We start from the raw sequence: 10,475 nt of genomic DNA on the forward strand, positions 1-10,475 counted from the left end.
TTTTCATGGAGGTGGCTGAACCAGCAGATCCATGGCAATTGGTGGGTATCAAGCACAGAATAAAAATATTAGTCAAAGAGTGAAAGACTCGGGGATGGTGCACATAAGAAAAAACAATCATAGTTAAAGACAGGTTTGTTATCCATTTCATCATTTTGTTAGGACAGGCCTTGCTCCTGACCCAAAACAGTTTGATAGATGTCCATTTGTGGCATTTGAGATATTGTGAAAATAAATGCCTTCCAAGTTATTTTTTAATGATTTTTGTCATAAGCAAATCAACCATGTTCTCCAGGGATTGTATGGCTATGTAAACCATTAGCTATCAATTGTCTCTCTTCTAGTCTCCTAGGTTTGAGACCTTGGTGTTATCCTTGATTCCTCATCCTCCCCCATCGCAATGATCCAAGGAACTACCAAATCTTGCTGTTTCAAATAGAGCATCACTTGCTTCCCAATCCTCTCTACTAGCACAACTACCACTCCTATTTTATCTTCCTGCCTCAAGTCTCTCTTCCCTCTAACCTGTTCTCTACACAGCTGCTAAAGTGATTTCCTTATGTGCAAATATGACTGCTTAATATTTTGGTTCATATGGAGGCCTTTGTATCAGCAATGCCATATTCACAATGCCTATAGAGATTACAAATATGCTGATATAATTATCCATTAGAAAATACGTCATGTTTGCCATATGAGGAAATAAACTAGAAAATTTATTAAGATACCAAAAGACTGAGTCCCAAAACCAGAAAGTGAAAGCCATCAGAGTAGTTATGACATTGGCACAGGTAGATAAAGTAGAAAGCACCCACATTTTCAAGCCTTTAAAACAGAACAGGCTACCTCAGGCAAAGGTCCTCCTCTCCCCACGCACAGCAACCACCCAGCGTCCTGGAAGTGCGCTCCCAGCAGCTCCGGCCCCTGGCAGTCCTCAGCAGGAGTCCTTAGCAGAAAGTCCTTAGCAGTCCTAACTCAAAAAGGGCTTCGCGCTGCCACTGCCTCTGCTGCTGCTGCCGTCACCACCACCGCCAGCCACCGCAGGAACGCTAGCTTGGCTTCCGCTTCCTCTTGCTCCGCCCCTTCCTGCTACGTCAGCAAGTCCAACGGGGCATGGAAGATCTTTAAATCCCATAACCCATAGAGCCTTCTTTTTCTCTTTTATCACCTTGGGGTTTATGGCTAAGAATCAATTCTGTGAGTCAAAGGCAGGGAAGAGTTAAGTGACTTTTCTTTCATAGTTTGCAGTTGTTGTCCAGAACGGTTGGGCCAATTCATAGTTTCTTTAGTAGCTTAGTGGTATGCACCTCTTCCCGCAGCCCATCGAATATTATCTCTTTCATCTTTTATCAACTCTGCCAATTTGTTCCAGGTGAGGTGATACCTCAGAGTTTTATTAATTTTTATTTCTTTTCTGTGTGTGTGTGGGGGGGAGGAGACAGGGCAATTGGGTTAAGTGACTTGTCTAAGGTCACACAGCTAGTAAGTGTTAAGAGTCTGAGGCCAAATTTGAACTCAGGTCCTCCTGACTCCTGAGCTGGTGCTCTATTCACTGTATCACTTAGCTGCCCTTTTTTCTTTTATTATTAGATTGGAAGTCATCTTTCACAAAGTTGCTTATGGTTTGTAATTTTTTTGAAAACTGTTTATATCATTTGACCAAAATCTATTGGTAAATGTCCCTTTGCCTTCTTTATTTGTATTGATTTCATGAATAACAGCACTTTTTTTTTTGTGGTAGTGACAACCTAGAAACAAAATGGGTGTCCTTCTATTGGGGAAATGGCTAAATAAATTGTGTTACATGAAAATAATGGGCTATTATTGTGCCAAAAGAAATGAGGAAGATGAAGAATTCAGGGAAACATGAGAAGACTTACACAAATTGATAGAAATCAGTAGAATAACAGTAACACAATAAAAAGAAAATAGGGGAACAATCATTTATTAAGCAACACTTATGTGCCTGGCATTGCACTAAGTAATTTTCAAGGATTGACTCGTTTGATACTCACAATAACCCTGTAAGTGCTATTATTATGCTCATTTTACAATCAAGGAGACTGAGGCACACAACAGTTAAGTGACTTGCCCAGGCTCACATAGTGAAGAAGTCTATGAAGCTGTATTTTAATTCAGGTCTTCCTGACTCCAGGCTCAGAACTCTATTCACTATACCACCTATTTGCATTGAAAATAAAATATACAAGATGACAAAAATAAGGTAAGTGAAAAGAACACTAAAACAAATCTGAATTCTGAATGATTATCCTAACCAATCTTGGCTCCAGAAAAGATGACAGAGTATCTCCATTCTTTCATTAATGAGGTGAGTAATTATGAGTATAAAATACTGCATAGAGTGTCATCAGGATAGCTTGCTATATAGTTAATACTTTTCTTTGGTACAAGGAGAGTTCTCATTACATATGTGTATGAGATATATCCCAAAATGCTTATGATGTTTAAAAATCACAAAGGACATCAATAAATCATAGTTTAAAATGAAAAAAAAAGTTTCTGTCAGAGACAAAAAGGCTGTTTTTTTTTTTGCCACTAACCCTGTGGTGTGACTTAACACAAGTGACTTCTCCACTCTAAGCCTTTGTTTTTTCATTTATAAAATGTGGAAATTGGATTGCATAATCTCTAAGGTATGCCTGTGACTTTGGTCTCTGGTTTTATTTATGTACTCTCCCTAACTGCCCCCAACCTTCAACACCACTTATCCAAATAAAGTACAACATGAGACTCTCCTCTTCTATTTCTCTTGGCACCTTCTATGAACCCCCCAGTGTGCATTTATATTTCCTTTTTCTAAATTCTTATAGTACATGGTCTGATTATGCATATTAACATTTGATGATATTCTGTCATAGTCTCTAGTTGTTTCATGTGTGTTCTTTCTCTGAAATTAAAACATAAGTACTTAGATTTCAGAAACATGACTTCTGTTTCTTTCACATTTTACAGTGAATGAATAAATGAACAATATTGAATAAGCACTTACCATGTTCTAAGTATTATACAAAGCCTGGTGTTACAAATGGTAAAATGAGACAGTTCTTGTTCTCAAGTAGAACACTCTCTAGTAGGTAGAGGCAACACATACAGTGTAGGTAGAGATGGTACATGCAATGTAGGTAAAGACAGAGTATAGGTAGAGATAATACGTATACAATAGGCTTCAGCTTCAAGTCAGATGAAAATGTCTCATGATCCTTAAGGCTTAGCAGAATGATATTTAGTAATGCTTCATCAGTCAATCAAAAACCAAACATTTATTAAGCGCCTAACATAGTACGTTAAATGTGGTTTAATAGATACTTTGTTTGATGTGGAGTCAGGAGAACTGATTTTAACACTCAGTATCAAGAAATAATTTAATTACCTTCTCTGAGTTTGAATTTCCTCACCTTTAAAATGGACATAATAACACTTGCATTATTGACCTCACAAGATTTCTGTGAAGAAAGTGCTTTGCAAATCTTAAATCTCTCTAAATACAGGGTAGTAGCTTTAAGTGCTTGATAGATTTTTTTTTTTATTCTAGACTGTTGTCATTTTGGCATCTGGTGAAATGGGATTCTGTATTTTGACCTTTAAGCCATTTAGATCTCCTACTATTGTCATCTTGCCAGAGCAAGGAGACTATGAGTCTATGTATTTAGTCTCCTCTAAGGAAGTAGGCTGATACTTTTTCTATAGTATACAAGTAGCCCAGGCCCTACTGGGAGAGAGGTAAGCAGTCATTATAACTACTCAAGTGCATTGTTGAGGGTGATGGCCATGTCTATGTCAACCGCTGATCATTATGGGGAAAATTTATTAACAAAGACTAGCAGGAGATGATAGAAACAGAATAAGAGAACTTCAAACTTGGAAGGGACCTCAGAGGACATGTAGTTCTATCTCTATCTGAACAAGATTCCTTCTCTAACAAAGCAAATAGATCAAACAAATAGGATCAGTCTAGGTCTTCATAAATTGCTAAGAAATTACAGTATTTGAAAGAATGGAATTTGATTAAAATGTAAAGATCTACATGGGATTGTGAGAAACAATTGGACAACTGGAAGACATTTTTCCTAAAACCCTGCAGTTTGGAGAGCTACTGATAGAATAAAAGTCTAAGGTTGCCTTGGCTTTGCTTAACTAGCAAGATAAACCCATGGGACTGCATCAATTTTCTTTCTGTCAGATGAAAACTTAGGGTTTCTATCTTGGTTGAAAGGTTCTATAGGAAGAAAAAGCTTTAGACACTCTTTGGAAATGACAAGTAAATGGGCTGAAACTCTTAATGTGCTAACTTGCCCTTTCTGGCCCCTTTCCTTTGTCTATTCTTGGCTTCTTCCTTTTTCTCCCTCTGTCACTCCTTAAGTGATCCAGATAAGAAGTCAGATTTGCATTTTTCTCTTCACAGTCTCTCTCTAAGCCTCAAGGTTTTAACTAGAACTTTCCAGTTGCCCTTTGACAATCAATAAAAGCAGTGATACACCATTGTTAGATTTATAGTGAATTGACCAGAATTTTTAAGGGTCTGTCCTTATCCCTCTAACAGGGCATATCACAAAGTTGTGATTATAATAATGAACAATGTTATTATAATCAGTGTTAATATTGACTGTTACCTCAAGAGCCTCATTGAAAATGGCTTCCCAATTTAGATCATAACTTGAGCTAATATAGATTAAAGGATAATTTTAATACATATAGTTCACTTGTCCCCCACCCCCACCCCCCCATGGAGGATCAACTCATTGTCAAAGTGGCATATGATAGCTGTCATTGCCCTGGTTAATCAATCAGCGGTTTTCATTGAGTGATGACTCAATTAAAAATTATAGAGTAGAAAGAGACATAGTTGCTACTCTTGAGCATCTCAAAGCTTAACTAGGGAGTCAAGATTCATACACATATGAAATAGAGAATAATTTGAAATGTCATATGATCATATGCTCTCACATTTGTGTCACCTGTGTGACCTTAAACAAGTCAACACACCTCTCTGGGACTCAGTTTCCCCATCTTTAAAATGAGGAGATAAGACTAGATGATATCTAAAGTACTTTCTAATTCTAAATTCATGATCCCATGAATGTCAGGTTAAACAATGTAGACTCTTAAGTTCATTGAATAGATTAGAATTGTTAGGAGGAAAGCAATCTGTAAATCTGATTATTGCTAGATGTCTGATTTTTTATGACCCCATTTGGGGTTATCTTGGGCAAAGATACTGGTGTCATTTTCTTTTTTCTTTTTCTTTCCTTTTTTTTCCCCAACTCATTTTACAGGTAATAAAACTGAGGCAAAAAGGATTAAGTGAACTCACGAAGATGAATATTCTTGATTGCAGGTCCAGCACTCCATCCACTGAGCCACTTTAGCTACAAGAAACTTTCTTTTTGTGATTGTTGTTTTTGTTGCTTCTGTTGTGGTTGGTGGTCCTGGGTTCTTGAGGAGGAACAATGACATCACCAGGTTGATATCTTGACTTGCATGAGAATTGAATTTGAGTGAGGCAGAGCGGCACAAAGTCATCAGACTCCCAATCTTCTCCAGAATCACTGAAATCCAGTGACAAAAAAAAAAATCAGAATGACTGGCCTTTTCTGTTCTGATTGGAAACTTTATATGCTATGTAAATGTGAGTCATCTTCACTGTCAATGGTATGACTTCAAGCAGCCCTAGGACAGGTGACCTTTGCCAACCTTTGTCCTTTGCCTGGCTTCACAGTTTGCCTTGGGTTCATTGCTCTGGCATTGCTTGTTTCCTCACTAGGAGGCTGAAGCTCCTGGTGTTTCTCTAGTATTGACACCTTAGATCTCTGAGCAACAATTCTTTTTTTAGTCCTAGTCTAAGGATTCCTTTCCATCAGAGGGGGAGGAGATGAGAAAGGTATGCAGAGTACAAACACAATCTTGGTAAAGAACAGGCAGTTTTATTCCTAGGAGGGAAAAGAGTACTCATCAACAAAGAATCTCTCTTTTCTTTCTGTTGCTTTATCTCTGTCCCTCCTCAGCTGCCTCATTGCAAGTGCTCCTGTTGCTGTTACCCCTCTGTGCAGGTGCTCATGAAATGGGAAAGGATTCCAGCTGCCTTTGGCAATCCCACAAGGCTCTGCAACTAATGAAAGAAGATACATATAGGAGACAGCACCATCCTAGACACAGGCTTGCCTAAGAGATCTGGGGTTCACAGGGATTAAGACAGATGAGGGGAAGGATCTGCTTCACCTTGGGAGCTCAGAGAGTATTTTTAATACCTTGAGTCCAATAGGAAACAGAAGCCTGAGAGTTAGGATTTCCCTCATTAGAATATCTGTGGAATAGTGTGCAGATTTACTGGGTGAAAGCAAAATAGTTAAGCATATTGACTTTTGTAATAAATATAATAGTATAACAAAAACATAAGAATAGTGTTACCATTTTTATAAGTTAAAAACAAGTTTTTAACATGCAATATTCCCTACTATTGCTGCAATCACTTGTTTTACATGATTTGATTTGGGATTCCCAAGATTTTAACAAAAAAATTTTAATTCATCATCATGAAACCGATTTTTTTTTCAAGAAGCTTTTTTAATGGGAAGTTTGCAAGTCTATTTCTGGGTAATTTACAGTATACAGTAAAAATACCTTTATGTAGAGTGAACATACAAGCAGTTTCTTTTCAGATATACCAAGGTGATTTGCCTCTCCACAAACCCTCATGGCTGCATTCCTACCTTGATACCCTAAATAAAGGTTATAAAAAGTTGAAGGTATCGCACTTAAAAAAAAAAAAAGCCAAACCTCCACAGCTTGTTCAGCTTCCCATGAATACTGAATTTAAAGTCCTTTTCTAGCTCAAAGAAAACCAAACCAGGGCCCCCAGTTTCACAAGTTTTTGCTGTAAAAAGAAAAAAAAATTAAAATTAAAACAAAACCAAAAGAAAACAGCAACAACAACAAAGAAAAGCACCACACATTGGCTCATGATGAAAAGAAAAAAAAATCCGAAGAGCTTTCAAAAATGCTTCAAAAAAAAATCAACACGAGAACAGACAAGAACTTTCTTGAAAGAAAAGTCTAATTAGGCCAATCTCTTGAAAGAAGCTGTCAGGCTGTGTTTGACAAGATCAGAACTGATAATGCTACAAAAGTGAATGCAAGGGGCGGGGCTAGGTGGTGCAGTGAGTAAAGCGCCGGCCTAGAGTCAGGAGGACCTGAGTTTGGTTCTGGCCTCAGACACTTAACACCCACACAAAAAAACTAGCTGTGGAACCTTGGGCAAGTTACTTAACCCCAATTGCCCTCCAGAGGGCAAAAAAAAAAAGTGTATGCAAGTAGATGGGAACTACACAATAACGATTCAGTGATGCTCCAAAAATCTTTGTAAATATAGCCATTGAAAGGATGATCTTGATTCAGGAAGGATTTTTACTCTTTGTGTGTAACATAACTGTCATAATTGTCTCTGTAAGACCCTCCTGAAGACCAGTCACTATAGCCTCCTTAACTCCTGATGCTGCTGTAATAGTCTCTGGAACCTCCATACCCCCCACTTCTTGATTCAAATCTGCTCTCCCCATAACCATTGTCTCCACCTCCTCTAGAAAAACCATGGCCTTGACCCTGACCTCCATGGAAGAAGCCTTGGCCACTGGATGAACTTCCTTGTTACCCAGGGGACTGGTTTTCTGATGATTTGCCTGCCTGGTCAACTCCAATCTGCTGCCCATCAACAGACTTTCCATTCATTGCCATCATTGCATCTTTAGCATCATCTATGTTCTCAAATGTAACAAAGCCAAAATCTCTGAGTTTCCCTGTCTTTCACAACAATGACTTTACCAATCTGTACATACTTTGAGAAGATCTATTCCAGTGACTGTTCATTGGCATCAAAACTCAGCCCAATAACAAAGAGTTTTCCTTCATCTGATGCCATCTTGACCAGTGTGTTGGATGGGGCGGGAAGAATAAGCAGTGTCAGCAGACAGACCAGAGCGACCTGAGCCTCCTAATGGGAAAAATGATGAAACAAAAATTTTATCATATTTGGCAAACAATACATTCTTTAAAGATAGTCTTATATGTACTATAGCAGGGGTGGGAAACCTGTGGCCTCCAGGCCATATGAGGCCCTCAAGTGCAGCCATTTAAATCCAAACTTCACAGAACATATCCTCTTAATAAAAGGATTTGTTCTGCAAAACTTGGACTCAATCAAAAAGCCGAACCCAAGGACCTAGAGGGCCACTGTGGCCTGGAGGCCTCAGGTTCCCTAGCCCTGCATAGGTTTTCAATGAAGCTTAAATCAGGAGAGTTCCAAAGATATTGCAGCATGTATATCTCTCTTATATAAATTTCTTAACCCTTAGGGAAATGTAGCATAACACAAGGTCATATTTTATATATTCAATTTCCATTAAGAAATTTCTATAATAATAGAATAATTTTGCTTCTCAGAAATCAATATAATTGTTAGAGAACACAATTCCTAAAATTGTGGAGGCTTCTAGAAGTAAATCTCTCCCAAAGCATTTTAAAGGTGGATGCTTCATAATCCAAAAAAGATGCCCAGATCTTTCAGGTTTAAGCATAGCTCTTGTAGGTTCACCTGGACTTTTGACAACAATTTAGGTATAGCCTTAAATGAAAAAAAAAATCTCATATAAAAAAATCATTTTTTCCCTACCTTCTGTATTCCAGTCTTTGCATTGTTTTGCCCATGATAAAGATATTTTTCTCCATTGCAATGGTTAGCTGCTTTAAAAAAATATAATCATCTTGCTATTCTATTTTCAAGAATTATATGGGGCATTGTAGAGGAATCAATAATAATTCCATTCAACGACCAAGTCCTTTTGATCTGTCTTTGCTACTTTTTAAGGAATAATTAGGGATGATTTTATTACAACTATTTGTCAATTCTTGGTATTATTTTTCATTTTTGACTGTACTTTACGCTTTTTGTGATTAATAATCATTGTGGACTTGAATGATATTTGAAATCCTTGGTTTCCACAGACAATAACTGATGCAATATCTTTAACAACTATTCAAGAATGATCAAATGCTCTGCCATATTTTGCACATGTCCCTGGAATACTGTCCTTAAAATCTACATAATTAAAAACACAACAAACGATAGCAATGAAATACATGTGTATGGCAAGCAATTCAGCATTTAACTGATGGAGAATTAACAAAACATGAGGAAAAACAGATTAATCTAATTTTTTCTGGTTAAAGTCATACATTCTGAGTTAGACTAAGTCATAGAGGCATACATGCATGACCATTGCTAACACAAAATAAAACCAGATAAAAATGATTGCTTTTGCTAAGTAATTTGCATATCATTACAGTGATAAGATGTAGTGTTTTAACAACTAGTTGGGTCAAGAAAAGGTTCTTATAGGAAATGAGATCTGAGGTGTGATTTGGAGGAAGCAAGGGCATTTAAAAGTGAATGTGAGGAGGAAAATATAGGGGATAGCCTATGGAGAGGCACAGAGGTGGGAAAAGGAATATTAAATGTGGAGAGATACATATAGTTCAGTTTGATTGTAACATAAAGCAATGACCCTTGGCTCTGTAAAAGGGACACAAAAGAATATAAGGCACAGTTCCTTTCTTCAAGGAGTTTACGGTCTAGATACAGGAGAATGGGAGTAAAGATACATATACTTAAAATGCTAAAAATCAGTTCAAAACAATACTGTCTCAAAGCATATAAAACAAGACCACATAAGATAAATTAAAAGATGAAAAATAAGTTTTATGAATTCATAAATTGAGGGCTGTACAGATGATGAAACAGACTTCATAGGAGAAAAGACTTTCCCAAATTTTAGGTAGCTTCAGAGGTAGTATTTGAACCCAGGTTTTCTGATTCCAAATTTATAACAGTAACCTCTGTTATACCTGAGAGACATTGTATAGTAGAATTAGTTCTGGATTTAGAGTTAGAGGACCTGGATTAATACCCACATTTCACTACTTACTGTCTCTGAACCTTGAGCACTTGTCATGTTCTCAATTACTAAGGCATCCTTGTGTACCGGACAGAGGGCTCTATGTGGGTCTTGGTTTACTTTTATGTAAAATGGGTAATAGATGATCTCCAAGGACCCAACTATGACTTTCTTCCAAATGTGTACCATATAAAAGAAGAGGAAAAAGTGTGTGGAGAGTCCATTGCAAATTCATCAGCAGTATGGAAAATTCAACTTAAAAATATTTTTCTTACCAATCAACTGTGATAAGGCCATAGAATTATATGTTTAGAGAGGGAAGACAATTTAGAGGTTCTGGGGGCCAACCCCTTAATTTTAAAGATTAGGAAACTGAAAGATCGAAGTGACTAGCCTAGTGTCACATAGCTAGTACATGTCTAAGGTGGGATTCAAACCTAGATCTTCTTAACTCCAAGAAGCTATTGGCTTCTCCACAACACTATACTTCCTTTCTCTGGTGGATCATTT

At 37.4% G+C, this 10,475-nt stretch overlaps 1 pseudogene; it reads right to left on the bottom strand.

Annotated features, from left to right (window-relative positions):
* Positions 1–7,412: 7,412 nt before the first annotated feature.
* Positions 7,413–8,026, bottom strand: LOC138153526 (cold-inducible RNA-binding protein pseudogene; annotated as a pseudogene).
* Between the last annotated feature and the right edge of the window lie 2,449 nt (positions 8,027–10,475).

The sequence above is a fragment of the Petaurus breviceps genome, unplaced genomic scaffold (assembly GCF_028583685.1).
Source record: "Petaurus breviceps papuanus isolate PSGF00001 unplaced genomic scaffold, PetGlider_PUasm1.0 151, whole genome shotgun sequence".
In the NCBI taxonomy this organism is placed as follows: domain Eukaryota; kingdom Metazoa; phylum Chordata; class Mammalia; order Diprotodontia; family Petauridae; genus Petaurus; species Petaurus breviceps.